This window comes from Osmerus mordax, chromosome 11 (genome assembly GCF_038355195.1).
Source record: "Osmerus mordax isolate fOsmMor3 chromosome 11, fOsmMor3.pri, whole genome shotgun sequence".
NCBI classification, from domain to species: Eukaryota; Metazoa; Chordata; class Actinopteri; order Osmeriformes; family Osmeridae; genus Osmerus; species Osmerus mordax.
This window is the reverse complement of record NC_090060.1, coordinates 9,723,902-9,747,140: the sequence shown is the minus strand read 5'-3', so window position 1 is coordinate 9,747,140 and position 23,239 is coordinate 9,723,902. Positions and strand designations below refer to the sequence as shown.

The 23,239-nt window shown below is 43.5% G+C and overlaps 1 long non-coding RNA gene across 1 annotated transcript; it reads right to left on the bottom strand.

Annotated features, from left to right (window-relative positions):
* Nucleotides 1–9,131: 9,131 nt before the first annotated feature.
* LOC136952265 (uncharacterized) lies at nt 9,132–22,806 on the bottom strand. The gene is made up of 3 exons (XR_010877831.1): nt 21,279–22,806; nt 16,854–16,906; nt 9,132–9,791 (listed from the first exon to the last, which is right to left on the bottom strand). It is a non-coding gene; the product is annotated as an uncharacterized lncRNA (long non-coding RNA).
* Between the last annotated feature and the right edge of the window lie 433 nt (nt 22,807–23,239).

Below are 23,239 nucleotides of genomic sequence, written 5' to 3'. Positions count from 1 at the left end.
GCAAATGCTTTGTGTGGGGCCGCGTCTTCGTACAATGTAACTCAGTGATCTCATGAATTCCATCTGATTCAAGGAAATTGGATAATGCTTTTGGTCATAAAAAATAAAAAAACTAATTAAATCTAACATAATCTCAAGTCAAACTTTATAACTAAACAGTACATTATACAGTACATCTCATGACTTGACATGTACTGTATGCCAGTTTGGTATCTTTAATATGACAGGTTTTTCTTTAACTTTCATTCTTTCTTTAAGTATTTGTGGACGGAGAATGAAAAGGGAAAAAAGAGAGGTAGATAGAGAAAAAAAAGAGGGAGAGAGAGACCTGTATTCTTCCACACCTGTTGGAGACGAGAGTAATCATGGTTTGCTGTAACTCAGTCTTAGTATCACAGTGACTCACGGAGCCTGCGTCACACCACCCACACCTTTCTGTCTCATTGTGTGTGTGTGTGTATATTTGTGTACTGTATGTTAGCCGTGTTTGTGTCTCTGTATGCCTTGTGTCTATGTAATACTGTGTGTGTTTGTATATGCTGTATATATAAACATTTATTTAATATACATATACAGTATATGTGTGTGCAAGAGGAAAATGTCTTGTTTAAACATGCATGTAGTACACCCTGTGCCCAGTTGTATTTAGCCTGCATGAAAACATGGTGCTGATGCATAAGTTCCCTTTTGGCAGTCAGTCTCTATTTGAGTCCAACTCATGTTGCTCTTGGTATAGAGACATATGAAAAGAACTTGCATATATGTGTTCTGCAGGGGATGTCTACTGCCTGACAGAAATGAACACAGGTTAAAGTGTGAAGAATCAAATATTTTTGTTTATGTTGAATTACGCTGGGAACACAGAGGGAAAGAAGGTGTGTGTGTGGTATTTGTAAGTATGTGTGTGTGTGCGTGTGTGTGTGTGTGTCACACAGCAAAATAACATAATAGACCGGAAAGGACACATTCAGTGGGAGGTATAAGGGAAGCACTGTGGGGTGCAGTGCCACACACACACACACGCACGCACACACACACACACACACACACACACTCACACACAGAGTAGAACATCCTGCCCCATGCCCTCCAGCCTCCCAGTGTGTGTGTTGGGGTGGGAAGGGGTGCAGATATGTCACTGAGGTTCAGCAGATATGACAGAACGGTGTAAGGCCTTAGTGAATCACAGGCACCCTGGCCAGTCATCTATTCTTATCCGTGTACTACGTGTAACAGAGATGGACACACACACAAGTCCCTCCTTCTTACCTCTCACACATAACAAGAACTTGTTGTCTTTTTATTTTAATAACGATCTCTTTCATGCATACGCATATTTCAAGCACACACAGTTTATATGAACTACTTGGAAGTGTAGTTCATACCGCACAAAGCAGACTCAAATACACAAGGACAACAGCATCCCACTTTGGATACATTTTTGGGCCAGAGGCATAATCTGTTTTGGCTTTTAAAGAAAGTCTGCTTTATGTATTATCTCTCCACTCCAGTCTTAAAACCCTCCTTTCATATCACACACAGCACGTGATTAGATAGAATGCTAGAAAATCTGTAAAATGATGATGACAAGTAATGATGACAGTGATGCCAATGGTGAAGGTAATGATGAGGATGAGGATGATGAGGATGAAGATGACAATGATGAGGCTGAGTATACCCGCTCGTCACGCTGCAAGCCAGGCGCTGTGAGAAACGTGAGCAGGCACATTATCCCAAGCTGGACATGTTTAAAGGCCAAATGAGTGAATCACCAGCTAGAGATATGACAGTGAGGCCTTGACCTTCTGACTTGGAGTTGCCACATACAGTATCTGCGTCTTTCGTCATCACTCTGACATGCTTCTCTATGGCACCATAAACCCTATACATTTCGATGGCACCATAAACCCTATGGGTGTAGTCAGTTTGAACAAATTGTAGAGGTATGTAACACGGTTAGGAATATGATGTAACATCGAACACATCGACCTGGTCAGACGTTTTTTGTCCCTTATCTCTTTCTCTCTCTCATTGTTAAAATGTTTGGAAGTTTGGATTAGATCTGCAGTACCTCTGCTATCCAATGGGAGGACTGAAAGACAGGAGTGTGTGTGTGTGTGTGTGTGTATGAGCTGCAGGGCAGGGCAGAAGTACTTGTCTGGGCCTGCAGACACACCTCTCCGTAACAGTCTGCCCTGGTACAGACATCTAATGAACTATCACAACAGGGAAACTGGTCTAATCTAGAACTATGCCCCAGCTCATACCCTGTCCTTCTGCAAGGCTGGCCTCTCTGGCTCCTCGCCCCTATGACAGTCCAGGCCACAGCTCTCCCTGACAGGGCCCCATCCCCCCCCTCCCTTCCTCTCTCCCTGCCTGCCTGTCCCCGACCTTTAGCTGCATACCTCTGTACATAGCAGCAAGTACAAAGGCCACTCACATACACAAACTGGGAGATACACACACACACACTGTTGGACTCAGGAACACACAGGTCAGGGGCTATTCTATACATTTAAATACTCTTGGAGGTCAGATGACCTGAGCTTGTGATATTCTGGGATGGTGGATGGAAGGCACAGTTTTCTATACATTCTAGTCCTTTACCCTCTGCCTACTGCAAATGGTAGCTTTAGCATTAGCATCGGAAGCTTGGGTTCTGTTAGACATGGTGTCAGTTAATACTTGTGTAACTCCCACTGTGTCCATGCGAGGAGCTAATAGAGCTAATCCTAGTGTTGACTTTAAACAACAGCTTGGACTACAAAAGCCCCCAGTACACTTACACATCATGCTTTAAAAATAGCGACATGAAGCCCAATCAAAATAAAAATGATGCTCATATAAAACACTCACACACACAAAAACAGGTGTGAATGTTTGCATCATGGTTCATCAATAAACAAATCAAGCTGGTATTTCCCAACAATAATTCAAAACCATTTTTTATACAGATTCCAACGCTTTAACACTGTCAAACCGAGTATGGATGCAATATTGACCCTCACAGCACAGCCAGTAGGAGCTGAGGAAGGAGAGGGGGGGGAATTGGAATATTGAGTGCAACTGAAGTGCAGTCAACAGAGAGAAACAATATCGACCTGATCATTCCCCTATGTGCTAGCCTAATCTGTGGGTCGTATCAGGCCATGGGATTAGACCAGAGGGGTGGGTGGTGTTGGTGGGGTGGGAGAAGGGAGGGGTGGAGGGGTCTGCCTTAATCGTCTGACCTCAATACACTTTTAAACCAAAAAGGCCTCGTAAATCCAGACATCATTTACCTTAGCAGTTCTAGGAACCGATAGGTCGTAACAATTTTGAAACAGGAAACAGACCTGAGTGTCCTAATTGGTTAGGTTTTGGTATGGCTCCTCCTCCTGCTCCAGTTGAAATAGTATTTTGTTTTGTGCCCAGGATAGGCAGGTGGATGCTTTAATCTGGAGTCCATTCATATTACATCATGTCCTATGATCTCCATCTGTATTTCCTATGGTTTAGTTTAGCAGCATTTATCCTCTCACATCTTTTCAATAAAATTCACCAAACTTAAAATTGTAGCGGAACAGTTGTTTTTACACTGCCTGAAATGGTGAGATTTTAAACACATAATTTGTGTGTGAGAATCGACAACCTGGAGGCATGTTCTAATGTCAACCACATGGCCTACAGGGAACCAATGAGGTTGCTGACCTCGCCATGCGTTTTCTAGGCAAGCAGCTATTGACAATTTCCTCAAGTATGCATGAGGCACACATACGCACGCACACACACCCTGCTCTCCATGGCAATGAGGCCCTAGCAGCCGACTTGAATCAAAAACCAGCCTGTTCTCACGTTGATACTGCATGTGGCACGTGCACATACTCACAAACACACACTCATACTGAAATGTACAATAGACATCCACAAACACAACCATGCATAACACACAAGTGCACAAGCATGTGCACCACACCAGGAAGTCTTGCATCATGGGAAAGCCTGGGTCCATTCCTTGTAATCTCTGATCTTTGAATCTATCTTCGGTCATAACAGATGTCACACACCATAGTATCACAAGTACAATAACTGACCATAGGCTACAGGAAATCAAAGCTGACAGTAGATTCTCTCAATTATTCTGTTTTACGTTCTGAGCCTTAGTTTTGCTGTCAGCCACCTCATTTAATGCTGTACAATCAGTCATTGGGCTGCAGACAGCACATTATATCACCCCCACACAGTATATATTTTATTGCGTGTGTATGTATGTGTGTGTGTGTGTCTGTGTGTGTTTCTGTCCTTGTATTTCCATTTGTCTATGTGTGTTTTGGGGTTTTATGTTGTTATTGGGCAGCAAACTATTTTGTGTTTGCCTTTACGCCTATGGTACAGGAAATGTCATCTTACATATGTGTGTGTGTGTGTATGTGTGTGTTTTGGCAGCGTGACAGTATTTCGCTTTTTGCCCCCCCAAGTCTTAATAGGAAACAGTAGCTAAGTCATCCTAGACACTGTGTCTCGCTCGCCGGCCTTCACCTCTCTCTTACAAGAGATGAAGTTGTCAGGTTACATTGAACTCTGAGCACCCTTCCACAAGACAAAAGCATCTTAAGGTACAGTGAGAGTTATTTATAACTGTTGAGTAATCTGCAGCACAGACTTTTTTTACTGGACGATTCACCCCCATAAGGTACATGCGTGGGTTGTTCCTGTCAGTCATGGATGGTTACATGGGCATGGGCCGTACTGGGGAGTGGACAGACACATGCACATGAGGGGTTGTCAGTCTCCAGTATGTGTGTACTGTATCCTGATGCTGTGTATTGAGGTGCTCCGTTGTTTGTTGATGCTGTTGTTGACGTTTTTTTGTTGGTATTGTAGTTGTAATTGTTTGGTGTCTGTCTGACAATCGCTATAGGGTACACAATTAATTTCTGAAAGGACTACAGTATATCTATTAAATGACTGCTAAATGACGAAATGTAAATATATTGTTTGAAAACTGACCATTGTCAGTAGTTTGTGGGTGTGATTGCCTTTTTGTCAATATATATATAATGTATGTGTAAGATAGGCAGTATGATTTTAGGAGGGGACAAAAATTATATATTTATAACAAACATGAATATAAGGCCAGTATGTACTTTGTCTGTACAATATATATATCTAATATATAATAACAAATGTTTTTGCATCTGTGTGAAAAGATGTATTATGTCTGACAATTCGTGTGGGTTTGCTTGTGTATGTATGTCTAGCCATCACTCACTCCCCCTTTAACAAGATTGTCTGGTCCGTATATGTGTGTCACTCTTGGTCAGACTTTCCAAAGAATTATGTAACAAGCCCTTAGTGGAGAGGAAAAGGAATGAGTCTGCGTGATGGGGGCACCTATTATGATGTCATGCGCCTCTGGATTGAGTAAGCAAGCACTAGATCCGTGAAATACAATACCTCCCTTTCTCCATTGGTTACCTCTAACCACCTCGTTCTCGGGCTCTGTTCCACTCTCTCTTTCTCCCTAACCTTCTCCAGCTCAATCACTCAAACGTCCTCTCCCTCCTCCCACATTCGGTCTCGGAAAGTGTCTTTGTAAACCAGTACTAGCTACAGGCTTGGGTGTGATGTGAAACAAATTGAGGAAGTGGGGATAACTGGGCTGAGTCTGGAGGGTGGCAACTGTCACTGGCTCCAGTATGTGTGTGCACACTGTCAGACGTCCTAGGGAGGGTTGCCCACTCCATGTTGCCCCACTTCTTTCTAAAGTTCAACCAGGCTGTCTTCACCTGTATACTTCACAAATTCATTTCCTATATATACAGTATCACACACACACCCTCACCTCCTTTTTAACCACACACGTTTTTTCCAGGGAGCACCTGATGAGGTCATCGGACCTCTCAGCAACAGTAGCCGGGGCTGTCCAAACATGGCAACAGAGACCGATCTATAGCATTCTAGTTTTCCACTTCCTCTTAAATCACAGATGTGTAAACAGCCTGATCAGTTTGCACTTACCATTCAGGAAGTGAGACAGCACAGAACACAGTGGCCTGAGAGAATGTCTTGCTTAGAGCTGGTATTGAAGGTAATCAACATGAAGACCTTTAATAGCAATGAATATTTCAGGTTGCAAAACTAGCTCAGAAGAAATGAGTCAATGTGTATGTGTGTGGTTGGGGGGGCACTACACAAACAGAGGTGTAGTCATAGTTGTAGTCATATATTTGTTCAAATCCAAATATCTGCCCTCTCCCCTGGCCAGAACATTGACCCATCCTGCTGAGCTTCACAGGTTGCAGCTAGGCTACCGGGGCAAAGGTCCTTTGAGGGATTGTGGAAACTCACTGCTGGGGTTGTTGGGCATTTCATCAGGTGAACTCACAATGATCCCTCCATCAGCTGTCATCAGGGCGGGGGTAATCTGCCTAAGCTGCTTTCACACAATTTCACCCAGCCAGGAATTTAAGAAAGGTTTGAAAACCTCTTTGGGGCTGGCCCTGCCCCAATTGATTGAGGGATCTCTGATCAGCTTTAATCTCAGAATGAAAGGGTACGAGGTGATAAATTAATGCATAGTAACGCTTTTCTGTTTCCCCTATTACTCTACTCAATAATGTCATCATAACAGTATGGCCATTTAACCAGCGAAATTGAATTTAGATTGTTCGTCAGGATAGCTAGCAAAGAGTGTTGACACTTGAGTGGGTCATGGCCTTTGGCTAGTGCAATATGACCTATGACATCTTCTGAACATGATCTGGAGTCACCCTCCTCACATAAGGTTGTTCATAGACATTGCTAATTGCACACTACATAAGCCAAAGGGCACATGGAAGTCATTCACATAAGTGTTCTTTTACTATAGGTAAAAGAATAGGTACAAGTTGTAACTAGCCATGGAACATGTTTTGATAACATTGTGCCTTGATACGAATGTGTCGAAGGCTCAATTCCCTTATATATCTGTCAGGGAGAACAGGATACGATCACCCTCTACCTACAATAAGATTGACCTTTTGGGCTATTGCTGGTCACAGAACAGCTCAACCTACATGAGCTCCTATAATAAGCTACTTGTGTATTTGAGGTTTGGCTGAAAGAGGAAAAAACCCACTAACTCGTTCTATGGATGACCACTCTAAGAATACAAAAGCCTATTTACAGTAGGAGACAATGTCAGCTTATCAACTCTACTCATCTGAAAGCTTTAAGGGAACAAAATACACAATAACATTTATTATTTTAGTGCAACTTCATTTATTCAACATAAATAAAATTACAAGCCTTGTATTGTATCTTTTTTCTTTTATTATTATTTTGAACCACTATGGTGCTAGATAGAGCTTCTCACACTAGTGAAATAACACTCACCTGACAGTGGCATAAGGATGGTTTGCAGGTGGGGGAGGTTCGCAGTCTATCTTTCTCCAGGCTGCCCACCTCAGGCTGTCCTCCCCAGGTCACCTAACCCACCCCCCCCCCTCCATCTGTTTGTCTGCCTCTGTCTCTTTCTTGTTATTCATCTGCCAGACCGCGCGTCTGCAGGATGGTTGAGTGAACCCAGGGATACAATGCCTTCTTTGCTGGCGTAGACATTTTCAGAATCTGGATACAATTTTATTTAAAAACAAATTGGTACTTTTCATTAAGGTAAAGGTACAATGTCCATTTGTGATTTAGCATCCTAGCCTACTGCGTAATAGTGGTGAATACTTGATGGTGTAAATCACCAATGACGTATACATGTCTCTGCAATTGATAACACTTGCGAAAGTAAAGGAAAAGTCTCGAGTTAAATCACTTTATTCCCCTCCATAAAGGTTACTGTAACTGTGAATTTGGAGTGGTTGCATCAAATGACAATAGCCCATACAGCCTTTAACATAATCCTAGTGTCATGGTGAGGTTATAGGCAGTTTCATTGAATGAGGAACCTGAATACCGTTACATGAGTCCAGCAGACACATGCTGCACGTAGTCTGGTCAGGTGAAGTACGTGGAGGCTTAAGTGTATGTCTTTAAATCGAGGCGCGACGCTGCCCTGAAATCTCTTAATGCACTTGCAGGCAGATCGCCTCAGAACGGATCACAGAGGCAACCTTGGCCCATGACCTGATAAAACAGAGGCAGACACACACACACCTCTGAGATCACTGCAGGATTACAGTATCACAGGGTAAATGGCAGTGCTTGCCAAGGTGGATCTTTTTAAGAAAGTGACATAATCCAATACGGAGTGTGTGTGTGTTTGTGTGTGTGCGCATGTACAAGTGTGTCAAGAAGGGGTTAAGATAACGTTCTGACTGAGTGACGAGGAGACTGAGGCAAAGACGGTCACAAATAGAAATGAAAGATCAGACCGATCAGACAGATCAGAAGACACCTAAAAAGGAAAGATGGGCAGGTTAGACAAGGGAGGTAGACAAGAAAAAATAAAAAGATTTGAGGGCTTACTGCCCAGTCCTTGGTTACACAAGCTGTGTGTGTGGGGGCATCTGGTTCTGCTAACCGGCGAGAACATTCTCTACCTTTGTTCTCATCTGGCTGGGAGGTTTTAGAGGGAAGCGCTCTCATATCCTGTTCTAGGCGCCGCCTCCACCCTTGAAGTGAGATTTATGGTGAGCTAAGGGTTAGCCATTGGTGGATCTGCGGTGATCTGTCGAGCGTTCTCTCTCCACCAAAGTGGGTGAGGGAAAGTATACAGTAGTAGTCATGTAAAATGACAAAATGTTCAACCAGAGCGATCGAGTGAAACAGGGCTGCGAGGTGTCTGGCTGCCCTCATCACTCATTATCTGGCAGTGCCTCCTAGGCTCATCAATAAACAGAAACGCATGTGAGAAGCGCTGGGCCCCGCTCCAGAGAACACAGGCCTGTCTAGAACAGCGACCCATGTCTCCATCTCAAAGCATGTCAGAGCGTCGTTTTAAACCTGCCTCTGCATACACACATACCACATCTCCCATGTACAGATATTTGTTTTAGAGATATACACTGTTGACATGATGCCAAAACGTCTACCCAAATACAGACATGTCATTCGAGCTTAATTGATGTTGAATGTAATGTCGCTAGGTGCATGAGTACGTGTAAATGAGTAAGCGCGGTATGTTCTGTGTTGCATTTTTTTAATGACACTGCCACAACTGAAGGTTTGCTTAGTGATTTATTTTTTTCTATGCAAAGAGACACGGAATACAAAATGTATCAGCCCTTACACGGCCACAGATCTCAGGTACCTCACTAACAGACGAGAGGACAATCCAAAAGTTGTGTCTGGCCAATGCCTATATCATGTGCTGCTCGCACACATTACGTGCAATACAGCACAAAATAAAATATTGTAAACTTTTAAGCAACACAATTCAGACCAAATCCAAACGTGTCAGCCCTTATGCAGTCACAGCTCTCAGGCACCTGTGGGAGCATGTGTGTCGACGATCTCACTAAGCCCTGCTGTTGTACCGACATATTTCAGCTCCAGTTGGATTTGGTTCCATTTCTCATGTTCAATGTGAACAGGAAGGCACCTGCATAGGGAAGTGACCATCCCCTTGGTATGGACTCCATCACATAAGCACAGGACCACAGATGCCAACATGCACGCCTCCTTTAGGTGGGAGGAGTCTTCTTCAGTGTAGGGTGCAAGAGCAGGAAAGAGCCAACCACAACAGTTCTTCAGCTGGCAGCTTTAGTTGGTACACAAGGACATAAAGCTTGCCAGTGAAGAACTCCTGCGGGTCAGCCAGTGAGCACAGTGTGGGCGCACGCACACAAGCCCTCTTCTTCTTCTGTCCGAGGCAGGATCTATAGATGGAGAGAGAGAGAGATAGAAAAAGACTGTTAAGTCCAACTGCATGACACATTGGATCTTGCAGTATGAAGTGTCCAAAAATGACAGAGGTGTGCTGGGTCCTAACTGGATGAAACATGAACAAACGAATGAGTACTTTCTTTTGGTTTAAATTACTTTGTTCCCTTTTTGTTAATCAAAAGGAGCTTTTCTGGCTTCTTAAAAACCATGACTGGATCTTTGAGTGGACATTCTTCTACCTGTACAGAATTGTTGTCTCGTACCTCCATTTCTGAGTGTGCAGTTTCAGATGTTACAATACAGTACACATGTCTGGGGTCACGTCTATCCTCACTTAAGCTGCCTAACACCAGCTACTGCTTTCACATTCTCTACGTTCCTTCTATAATTGAATACAGATACTGTAGCTAGCAGGGTACGAGTGTTGATACAGCACAGTATTGCTCTTTAGCTAGAAAGGATTGCTCTTGAAGGTTTCAAAACACATTATAGAATCCTATAAAAAAGGTATAAAAAACACAGGTTCCTTTTTAATAAAAATGTATTTTCGTATCCTCTTGATGTCCAATAAGGACAAAAGAGAAAGGACTGAAATAGCACAGAGTCCATGCTAAAATGAACCATGGTCAAAGGGGCTTTGCCAAGCATATCAAAACGTACATCTTGACTTGGTATTGTCTAGTTTGCTAACAAGTAAATAAGTTTGAAAGCATATTTTCTAACAGAATTTACACAGAAACGGGTTCCACACTGTTCAAGGACAGAGCGGACTTGGGTAAGCCAGCTTTCAGCAGCCCAGTCAACTCAATGACCCCACCAACTCAGTGAACCCCGGGCCGCTGTGAGCCCCAGTGGAAAGCCCCAGTCCGCAGTCCTCCGCAGAGCCAGACAAGGTCTGTGTACACACGCACGCAAGCCTGCCAAGGCCCTTTTCAATGGAACCAATCTTTACTCATCCTCCTGGGGCTAGTTCAGAAAAGCAGATTCCTGAACGAAGTGGATGTAGTAGTAGTGGATCTGGGACTGGATGTAGTAGTAGTGGATTTAGTAGTAGTGGATCGAGAAGGAGAGAGAGTAGGATCACATATTCCAAGAATTCAAGCACGAATTTGCAATAACTGGGACTATGTACCCACTTGCCATTTTTGTGGACCAACTGACCAACCCACGAGTGAGCTAGAGCTGCAGAATTGCAGTAAGGGTGGTAGGTTGTTGAAACTAATACCCTGGATTTGTCTAATGGGAAGTTACGAGTCCACCATGTTCATGCCAAATAAAATAATAAAATGCATGAGGCTAGTTTAGCTGATGCGTTGTTTTCTTTCAGCGTCTTCATTTGTAACCTGGATGTGTGGTTGTTATCAGATGCACCAGTTCTAACGAAGAGGTGTGGAAGCACAGCTGGCTAACCTACAGTGGTGTATGCAAGTGCAGAATGCTCTGCACCTGCAGCCTTTCCTACCAGCTCCTGACAGACCAGAGGACGACTCTGGTCACTACACACCTGCCCCTGCTGCCCACAGCCCAGCTCCCAGCATGTGTATGTCTAAGGCATTTGATATAAGATTTGAGCAAGACACAGACATGGAGAGAGGGAGACAGAGAGATGATTTGAGGGTTAGAAGTTGCGGTGGAAAGGGGTCAGCGGGCAACTAACAGAAAGACATGGTGATGTTTACTTTCCCTTACACCCCCACCGCACCCTCTACTCCAAATGTAAACAAACATGGCAGAGGCAGGTCATCTCCATTCTACCACAGTGTTGCCTCAACAATGGACAGACGTCATGGCTTACAGCTCAATTCTAAAGATCAACACCGAGTCGCCCCTCCAGGATCACTGTCACCTGTGCCACGTACACAGTCGTACAGTACCGTGCTCACTGGCTCAACCTCCCAGAGCATGGAACATTGTGTACCCAAAGTGATTTATTGCACAATGCAGTCGCTTTCCCGGACAAATAGTCAGCCAAAGCAACAGGCTGGAAATGTCTCTCTATCTCCCTCTCTCTCTCTCTCTCTCTCTCTCTGTCCGTATGTATATATGTAAGTATGTGTGCATTACAGAGCACAGTCTTTGGTCTCCAAATGAAGTCATTACTCACACTGACGCTGTGTAGGAGGGAAAAACACACACACTACGTACACACTCATATTTCAACCCCTGCAGCTTTCCCTGGGTCGCGAAAGCCGTTGCTTAGGAGACCCAGCGACTCAGTGACCACTCATCAGAACAACGGCCCGTTGACGTCAAACTCTGGCACTTAGAAACGCTTTGACCACCGGCGGAAAAGGCCAAGCCGTCAGGAGGTTTGTGTGTGTGTATAAGAGTAAGAGAAAGCGAGAGCTTGGAGGCGGAAGTACACGCAACTCCTGTGGCGTGCCACATTCAAATTGCAATCACACCAGTGGAACACACCCAATCTGCCATCCCACTATAAATAATAGGCCATCCCCCTCCGCCATAACTTTCTTTCAACAGCAGATCGATACATAAGTCACTCCCTTCCCCCAGCCAACAGTAGAATGATATTACCAGGCAGAGGAGAGGGGCTGTTTGCACTGAGCCGTGTGTGTCTGACTGAAGATGAACTCTTAAATCTAAGTAAGAGAGCTGAGCCCACTGGTAGCCCTGTCATAATAGGTTTATAACCGTTGCCGTGTGTCTGTGAAAGAGATGCTGGGTACCAGTCAGAATGAATGTTAGTGAGGGGCCGATGCAGGGAGAGGGAGAGACGTGTGTGAATCAGCATGTGTGTCTCTGTGTGGGTGTGCTTGTGTACGTGTCTGTGAGTTGTCTCAGTGCATGTGTGTGCGTGTGCACGCGTGAAAGAAAAAAAAAGATGGTGTACAGTATGTAAGACTGAGATACAGACCGCAAAGTGTGTGTAGGCATAGATGTAGTGGTGGTGTGTAGAAGCGTGAGCATGCTGGCGTGAGAGGGAGAAAGCCAGTATGCATGCATAAGCAGGAGAATGAGTATGCATGCGTTAAACGGGTAGAAAGGCAGCCCCACCCAGTAATATGAAGGCATCTGCTGCTCTCTCCTTTTTTTTCTTGTTGTTTTCCTTCTCTTTTCATCTTCTCTCCCCTCCCATTTGTGAATAACAGTCAGTGTCGTTTGAATCACGAACCCAAAAAATCATAAACCAGCTGACTGAAGTACGACATGCTCGGATAGGAAAACGGGGTCTTATGGGAATAGACCCACAATGCATTCCTGTTAAGAAATGCCAACTGACACTACTGACATTGGACAAGGAAGGAGGGATGGTGCAGATCTACGAATCATGACACGGCAGAAATATTCTGTATTCTGTTTGTCACAGCTACCGGATGGATCGGATGATTTCCATATAGCGTTTTACCTGTGTCTAAGTAATTTTTTGTCAATGCATTTCAATATCATGGATAATATTAATATTAATTAATATTTATGTACATATGGCAAAACAAGGGTAGATAAAGGGTGGTGTGGCTTATTAGAAACTCAAGACAAATATTTATTCCATAACAACAATGATGCACGGTAGCAACAAGAGGTTTCCATCTAATGAGGCAGAATGCCTGAAATAAGTGACAGATTGAGAGGGGAAAAAGCGAAAAAAGGAGCAAGAAAAAGAGCGAGGGGGAGCAACAAGGAGATACGGATGGATAAAGAAAGAGGTCAGGTTTCAAAATTAGATGGAAGAACCGAAAGAGAGTAATGCAAGAAAAAAGGATGAGTGAAATTTGCTCAGCTTCCTTATTGTCATAAGGGGTTGTGTTTATCTGGCTTTGTAAGGTGTCGGAGACAGCTAACAAGTACGCATGCACACACGCATGCACGGTAAACACACACATTACCCATTCACTGCAATGTCACACAGGACCACAGTGAATTATTCATTGCACTCAGTCATGCATATGCATGGTTTCAGGGTCTGCGTCCACTCAAGGCTGAAGGAAAAGTGTGAGCATCTGATAACAACCAAGCCTAACCATCCTACCAAACAACCTCAGACAACAGCAATCTGGTGGCATTTACGCCATAGCGAGTAATCTCACACACACGACAACCTGCACAGGTTGTTGGTTGCCACATACACAAATAAGCTCAAAGCATGCTTTGATCCGGGCTGTGTGGTTGTTGAATCATAGATTTCATATGGAACAGACAGTGTTAACTGCAAATTAAGTGATTTCGTCGTTAGAGGATGGAGAGGGAAACAGGAAATGGCATGACAGAATTACTGTTAACAGCAAGCAACCTGTGGCATAAATACTGGAAGTTTGCTATTGTGTGGTGGCTGCTAGGTAGAGTATTTGAGGCTAGTTGTGCATGTGCCTGTGTAGACTTGTATGTGCTGTATCAAGTGTGTAAACAGGACGTGTATCAAGGGTCATCCTGTTTTTTTTAGACGTTAGAGACATCCTGCAAAAAAGGTTGACACAACACAACACTCATGACAGTGTGGCTATGTGTGTGTGTGTGTGTGTGTGTGTGTGTGTGTGTGTGTGTTTAAATATGTTTGTGTGTATATCTGAGCATAATAATAATATTTATAATAACAATACACTAATAGTCTATTATGCTCAGAGAAATAATACCCTATTATCTTAAAAAGCCAAACATAATGAAGAATAGAATGAGATAGATTTGAAAAGGCAGCATTGGATAGTTTTAGAGACGAGACAGGGTGTGAGAAGGGTGAACTTGGGGAAGAAGCAAATAAATAATTCACTTTAATTACTTTAATTTACATTTGCCAAACACCACCATCCCCCTTTCCTAGAACTGGGACTGTAGGCGAATAAATACATTGTTCCAGAGTGTGGGTTTGTGTGCTGTATGTGTGTCTGTATGCGTGTGTAAGTGTCTGTATGTCTGACTGTTCTCCAGCTCCAAGCACTCCCTTGCTGCTCCATCCATGTGAACTTTGACCTTGATTCAGGAAAACAGATTAATCTGGTTGCCATCTCACGTGCAAACACAACAGTAAGCAAACTGAAATGCTAGACAGTTATGGGTGGAGAGACACAGAGAGAGAGAGACAGAGAGACAAACAGAGAGAGAAACAGAGAGACAGACAGAGAGACAGACAGAGATTAGATAGATAATATTCCAGGGTCTTTATACAATGCAAATGACTATGTGGCAACACGGAAGCTGCTAAAGAACCATCGGAATACCCATAATCTGTCCCAGCTCTAATATCTGCTGTCTGGCGCTCCATACCCTGGGAGAACAGTTGTATGGAGAGAGGGATGAGAAGAGACGGAGGGGGTTCATGGGGATGTGGGAGAGAATAGATGGAGGGGGGAGGGTTGAATGAAAGGAGGAGTGAAGGAAAAATAATGTCAAATGGGAGGTATGAAGTAGAAGAGAGGGTAGAGGACGGACGAGAGTGAAGAAGAAGGGAGGGATGGAAAAGAGGTGTGTTGATGGAAAGGTGTGGAAAGGGAGGAGAGGGAAGTGGAGGCAGACGGTGGAGATGAGGCAGGGGTGAGCTGTGCTTCTTCAATGCATGATGCATGAGGACACACCCAGTCCTCCGGTACAGGGCAGAGGGAGGACGCTTGTCACTCGCTGCTCTACATTACTCAAACTGTACAACGGCTCAATTCAAGGCACAGACCGAAGAATCAGAAAATGCATACATATATACATGTCCATCTAACCATCTATTTCCTATCCAACCATCTTTATCATGTGTATCCACACTCTGTTCTTGCTGCAGGGGACTAGGACACATCTGGCCCACATTACACATTCTCCTTACTTGGTACGACAGGCACAGACACACTGGATCCTGTATGAGTGGAGTTCAGATATCCACGTCTGTCTATTGAAACTTTCTCTCAATCTGTACGTCACTACGATTCAAGGACTGAACCATATGCATGTGCACTATGGTTTATAGGACTACAAACTGAAAATTGTTGGAAGAAATCGCTGACTGCCTTTCAGGTGAGACGAGTGTAGTCTCTGTTTGCAATCTTGTCGAGTGAGTCACGATGAGAATGAACATTCATATTAAAAATAGCTAAATTCTTAGGGGTTTTTTCTCCAAATCTCCAGCATTGTACAAGTAGAGATGCATTTTTAAACTGTGTATTTTGGGTAAACTACCCTACTAAAGCCTCACATGACACACCTCATACTTTACAAGAATGCTACAGAGTACTACAACCATAGGCTTTGCGGTTTCATTCAAGATGGATGTTAGTTTCACAGAGGTTCAGAACTAAATGAGAGGTAGTGACTAAAGAGGTTGACCACATCTCCAGGCACACCGTACACTACGTGATCGGGGGGGGGGGGGGGGGGGGGGCTCACTTGTGTGGCCTGTGTGAGTGTCCGAGAGCAAGAACGCGCAAGAGTTTGCTTGCATGTGACAGTAAGAGGTAAGTTGTGTGTGCAATGCAATGTCTATGAATCTGAAGAAAACCAAATTAGGGGGCAAGAGTGAAACATTTTGTGTGTGCGTGTCCACCATTTTGTGTGCTACAGCACAGGCTGCTTCCACACTCACAGATGTACACAGATGGCCTGCAAGCACATTCCACTGAAGGAACATTCTAGAAGAGCACAGACTCACAAGACAGAAAGATAACACTGTGTGCAAACCAGCTAAGAATGTAATGAATACCTACACACACACACACACACACAATGTCCAACCTCAGATCACTTTGACATTCCTACCCTGGAACTTAAAGTCATCGTGATGACAAAGCTTTCCTTCTCTCGCAAGTAAGGAAGTCAATCAGTCAGTCAGTCAGAGAGTGACAGCCTGTGATTAAATTCTTCATGATTTTTATGATACATCAGAACTCCTTAGTTACTAAGTGAAGCTTACTTTAAATAGCACTGGTTGCCACATGAATGCATTAAGTGAATCAATTCTGTATTTGCTCATGACATACTTTAAATCCAAACTAAGCTGTGCAAACATCCACTGACATGTGACTCCATCCTTTCACACATGTATTGATGCTATATCATCACACAGTATAGAGTTGAGCAAGTTGTGCAGTCAATGGTGTAATGACTGACTGCTGAACTAAACTTACCACAACACCAGGCCTCCGCAGTCTCCATGTGACATGTCCATCCTGGCTAATATCTGAAAGAAAGAACAACAAGAAAAAGAAAAAAAAGTTACAATTTCAAGAAATGTATTAATTATCATGACACTGTAATAACACAGTACTGTTGTAGTAGTTTGCTCAAACATACTCCGCCAAATGTTATGAAAATGCCTTATACTGTCGGCAAACTCCATACAAAAAGGACTGATTTGAGATTTATGTTTTTCAGATGTGGCCAAAACAGCCCTTTTTCCAGAAATACATATTCCTCTGATGCAAGGAACTGCACTCAACAGGTTTCTTCCAGCAGAAAAGTCAGTTTCCCCCCCGCCCCCCCATCTCCATCTCTTAGTCTTCCATAGCTACTGTCGTATTTGCACCATTTCTCCACACTTCTTTGGTCTGGCTTCAAGTTTACTTTGCTTCAATTGCCCCTCTATTATCTCTCATACCATTCCATCTCTTCCCTCCCTCTGTTCACCTTCGTCCTCCCCTGTCCCTCCATCCTCTCTTGCCTCCCAGATTTTCTCATCCTTCTCCTCCACCCTTCTTTCCCTCCACTTTTCTTTTTCTTAACCTTTACCCCAACCATCCCCATCTCCTTCCTTGTCTTTCCACCCCCCCCCCCCTTTCTCTCTGTGTCTTTCCGTTGGTCAGCTCTGCTAGGCCTGGGTGCATTCCTGGGATGCCTAGTGCATATGGTAGAAATTCCTCTCCGTCTGCAGAGGCCCCCGGACTTCCACGCTGTCTGAACATGGCAGCTTCCACAGCACCCCAGCCTCACACCAGCCCTGGCCCGAGCACTCACTCTGTTCCTCCATGTATCCCTACTCTCTATCTCCCTGTACTTCTTCTAGTTCTCAACCTCCAACATTCTGCACCTCCATCTAAGAAGTGTCACTTCCTCAACCTCCACCAACCTTTGCCATCCTACTTTTTACCTTTTCTGGCTCACCCTCCCCTCCTTCATTTCCCTCTCTTTATTTTCACCTCCTCCCACCTCTCTCTTCCTCTCTGCAGCCTGCTGTTACCCTGCCCCACCCCAGATTCTCAACTTTAAACTTGATACACGGCTCCTTTAACAAACCCAGAACGATCTAGGACAGGCCGGGTTTAGAAACGGTATTATGCTACTGGGCCAGAGTGGGATGCTTTTCACCATGAAAAGGGTGCCGAGTCCCACCCCCCTTACCCCACGCCACACACGCAAACGTTTCCTACGTGTATGCACATGCAAAGTACCACCGATACGTTTCTGTACCTGCACTTTCTCTGTTATTGGGTGTGTATGCGAGGGCGAGAGAGCCAGGAGCGTCAATCCAACCACCGCAAGGCACAATAGGTACCGGTGCTTTAACTAGGTCACTCACACAGCTATGTGAAAAAAACAAAACCTGACAGCCATTAAATCACAGAAGGGATCCCACAAACTGACACAAGTCCAAATGTCAGGCTGACACAGCCATGGTGAGGAGGAACATGGAGGCACCGGGGGGACAAGGATGGAACGGAAGCCCAAGGCGCAGCTCTAAGGTCCGCTTTCCCGTGGACGTAGAGGAGGTCATCCCTCAACCAGACCACATTACGGAGGCCTAAAACCCACTTCCCCCGCCAGGTCTAGTTCCTTTTTGCTACCATGTGTTCTACAGGGTTGTGCAAACTGTGATACCTCTATCTATGGGGAGTCAAAACACACAGTTGGCCATGGCTGCTTAAAAGTGTGAGTGTGTGCGTGAGAGAGAGCGCATGCACAGACGGGGAGTGCGTCTGCCTGTCCTTGAGACGCCAGACAGCCTCACAGAGCTGTCTGCCCTCCCTTATACAACACAACTGGTTGATGCAGACGACCACCACACCTTGCAGGGAGAGCGGGTGTGCACACACACACACACACACACACACGTGTGTGTGTACATATAGAAATGACTCTGTATGTCTGAATGAATCAACATCACAGGCATACACTAAGAGTAGCCAACAAATTCACACATGCACACATTTACCACGCCAAGTTCACACATTTTCTAGCAAGTCCTGCCGCTCAGCACTCTCAGTTTCCACAGCCCACTCATCTAAGTTGGCTAGTATATTTTATAGTAAAACTCATTTTCTTCTAGCTGTACTAGAAGTACATCTCAACCACCATAGTGAGAGGGGCATCCATCTTATATTTTACACTGATGCAAGCAGGCAGTGCCTACACAGCAGAGGCCTATAGTCCAGGGTGTGGCTGCTTCCAGACACGCAACCTCGTTCTTCCGCACCTCCACTGCAGTTCCTCACCCCATAGGGGAATTCTCTTATAGCCCATCAATAGCTGTCAATGGACCATCCCGCCTCACACAACCACTGTATGCAGCTCAATAGGAAATTCATTACAATGCTAAGTTAATGCTAACATAATTACTTGTGATTAAAGACAAGTGTTTAATACAAAACAGGATCAGAGTGAGCTGTCCATTGTAGAGTTTTACATCTTTCATGCAAGGTTGAGCAGGAATTTTGGAAAATGGAAATAGCAGGTTAGCATCTTTTAGCTCTTGCCCCCTCTTGCACTTACTTGGAAATGTCCCAGCATACCTGCAAACACACGTGCACACACACAACGTCTGCTATGACTACAAACATTAGAGTAGGACAGAGGAAAGGCAGTAACACCTAGGAAGATCTTAAATTGCAAACACGCTCCCTGCTTCTCCCATGGTAGGAAATGCTAGTCAGTGTGTGCGTGTTTGGGGAATGGTGCTATGGACATCACAAATGTCATATGGACATTTGAATGAATCTCATCCAGCTACGAGGAGATACAGACAGAGAATGCTACAACGCACACACACAAACGGAAAATCACCACAATATTTACCACAATATGGCCAGACAATCAGGATACTGAGGGGGATTAACACAGGAGAGTGACAATATGTTTCTTGTACTTGCAGGAAACCTCTGTAATAGTTAATTAGGTCAAACACAGACAGCACACTGCGTGAATAAGTGACTTCTAAAAAGTTGTTTTGGATTGGAAAATAATCAGATGGTGGTGTTGAGGTCAATTTGGTGTTTACTTCAAATAGCCTTTACTACAGTTTAAGTAATTTCTTGAATTGACCTGATCAATTTGGTTGCAACACCAAGGTACTAGGTTCGATTTGCGCAAGACTCATGATAGAAATGTAAGCCGTCAAAAAAAACTGTCAGTCATTTGCAACATTCAAATCAAAGTTCACCATCTTTTTTCCAAAAGAGACAGTTATTTCATATACTGTTCTTACTGTAAATGTAGGCTACACTAACAATATGTCATTGTATCCACAGACAATGGAGTCCTTTAAATACAACGAACAAACACGTAGGCCTTTGAGAAAACCGGTCTTAAATTACACCCCAATTTCCACTAAGGGATGAGTAGGGAGGTTCCCTCCTGACATCATTCTAGAAGTAATTCTCCAACAAGAGGGCAGGAAGGGACCAAGCATTCAATAGTGCCACCCTGATCATTTGAATGTGATTTTAACATGTGGTACTCAGCAATTACATATCACCATTTCCAACAGAGATAACTTGTCTAATTATTTGGGTAGAAAGAACAGAACAAAACTGTGGCAAGAATTTGTAGGATAGCCTGCATCTCTTGAGTCACAGCTTCATCCAGAGGTATCAAAGGGATTTAAATAAATATATATATATAAAAGAAAATGCCTTGTCTGCCATGGCCACACTTCCAAGTTAGCTTGTGTGAACACAGTAGGAAGCAGGAAGCCAACCAACTAGGCAACCTTTAGAATGTCCTCCCCTGTGAATAGGGATGAAGCATCAATGTCACCCTCGGGGAAAAAAGACAAGTCATTGGAGAAAAGAAATGGCCATTGTTTGCACAAAGACAAGTCAACGTTTTGGAGCTGTTTGCCTAGTGGGGCTCAGGGAAGACGCTGTAATTTAGAGTAAATCGATTGCTGGTGGTGGAATAGTGCTGTGGATGCTAAGTAGGCAGCATCAATGCTGAATTGATTTGAGGAATATCAGGTACGGACCATCTTTATCTGTATCGCTGTTATAACTTACACAAGTGAACACGTGTAGGGTTGAGTAATAACTAGGTTTCATAGTGCAGAGGATCTTTGATGATCTGACATTTTTTAACTCATTCTTTCTTGGGTGTTGAAATATCTTGCTGAGATTACACAAACAGGGTTAAAAGTCTCAAACGCTTGTTCAACAGTTGAGAAAAAGGGATCAAAAAGTCAGTACAACAGTCCACCCAAACCACCCCCTTCCAGACATCCTTAAACTTTTCCCTGGATGAAAAAACAATCCCTTGACTTTTGCTCATGCGTTTGGATTCTACAGGTTAAGGACAACTCTACCTGATAAAACACTCAGGACAAAGGAAACTAGATGAAATCTTACCTTTATCAGAGGAGACATCGATGAAACATTGGAGCTTGCTTCGATCTTGCTAATGACCTGTTGCCAACTTGACACTTTGGTTGTGCAATTGTTTAGGCCGACTTTAAACATGAAAACTTCAAGACGCGAAAAGAGTGGAAGCATTTAGGCCCTACAGGAAAACCGTGCATCATCCATGTTGTGCTTTATGGGTGCGGCTTCATGGAATTTGCGTTCAATTCTTTCATTTTGGTCAAACATTTGGTCAAACTAGAATATATAAACAAGAGGATTTTAGTGTTGCAAAATCAGTAAGATACAGCGAACCCTAAGCTAGAAATGATAATAGCCTAATGTCATCTTTCGCCTTCGCTTTTAATAGACGTTTATATTACATAGCCTATAGAGCTTAATAGCCTAAAGTTTACATTGGCAATACACAAAACCTCGATTGTTTAAATGATTGTTAGCTAGGCTACATGTGAAATCCTGAAACAAATCTAAGTGAACAACCTAAGAATGAAAAACGTCTACAGACAAGATGAAAGATTGGCCCTAAACTCGTTAAAATCGCAAACTATGGACTAGCGTAAAAGTCTAAAATAGTCAGCGAAAGACCGACACTCTAATTTAACTATTTAATTGCCTAGACTAAGAATATTTCATTTCAATAAAATAACCAGTCGGTCGAAAGTCACATCCTTACATCCACTGTTGAATTATGTAGCCTAATTATGTAGATTTTGATATCAGTGAAGTTTATCCTTAAACTGGGTAATTCTACGTTTTCTAAATTAGTCTATAGGCCTATGAACTTACTTTATGTTGTAAAGACAATCTTCTGTTCCCTCGTTTTAACTTAGAATGTAGCATCAGGTTGATCAATTTGTCATAATTTTGTTTGCTTATCGATCAGGCGATAAATGCTCTACAGACTATACGACTATCGTCTCTACGGTACCGAACATTAGGCTACTGACCAGCCTCCGTCTCCACGCCCATGGCCCCGTTGACTTTCTATTCATCTGGTTTTCCTACTATAAAGTTGCAACCACCATTTCATTAAATAGCCTACGCCAACATACGTTTTAAATGAACTAATTGTCAAAACAAACGTTTGGGTGTTTATAATTAAGTGGGCACTACGCATTTCGAAGTGGTCTTGACAGACTATGATTTATGTCATCTTAACGAAAAGGTCAGGTTAAAAAACGACATGCATTATCACCCGTCCCTTTGAAATCGAGAATTTTGTAAGGTTTTAAGATCCTTATAATGCTGACAAAGCGAGAGGATAGTAATAAAAAAAACATTTCAAAGACAGCCACACCTTAACTATCCTTCAAGTCTGACAGTCCCGGTGCCTCGCGACGAAACGAGTCTATATTAGGCTTTTCTATGCAGGAATATGCGCTAATGAAACAGTGAACTATCTCTCCTTTATAACCTATTACGTACTAGAATGTAACTTCTCGAATAAAAATATGACGCCGCCCCAGTTTCACTTTCCAGTTTCCTAGTTTCCCAGTCTCTCGCGTCCTCTCTGGTTCTCAATTGCCTAGTCTTGTCCAACTCCCTTCAAACCGGCTTCTCACTCCGATCAGCTGGCAGAGCAATGACGTCAGCAGCAACAGCTGGCCAATCAAACTCTAACTGAAACACTCCCCGATGACGCCCACCATTTATGCACTTTGAGTGTCAAGTGGGTTCACCAATGACTTTCTTCATTGTTGCCTAACGTAAGGCGGGAACAACAAAGATTAACCTATGACAGTACCCACAAATGAGAGGCGTTTTATTCCAGACAAATAAGAACTTTTTTAGACCACTAAGCGTGCAAGATAACCTACTTTATAACAGGAGTTATTAAGTAGTGTAAATATTCTAAACCAGGATACTTCTGTTAAAATGTGTTGTGTCACAGTATAGCTTGATATGCTCTATTTCCCTTGTCATCTCTATTTTGTGACCGACTGTAAGCT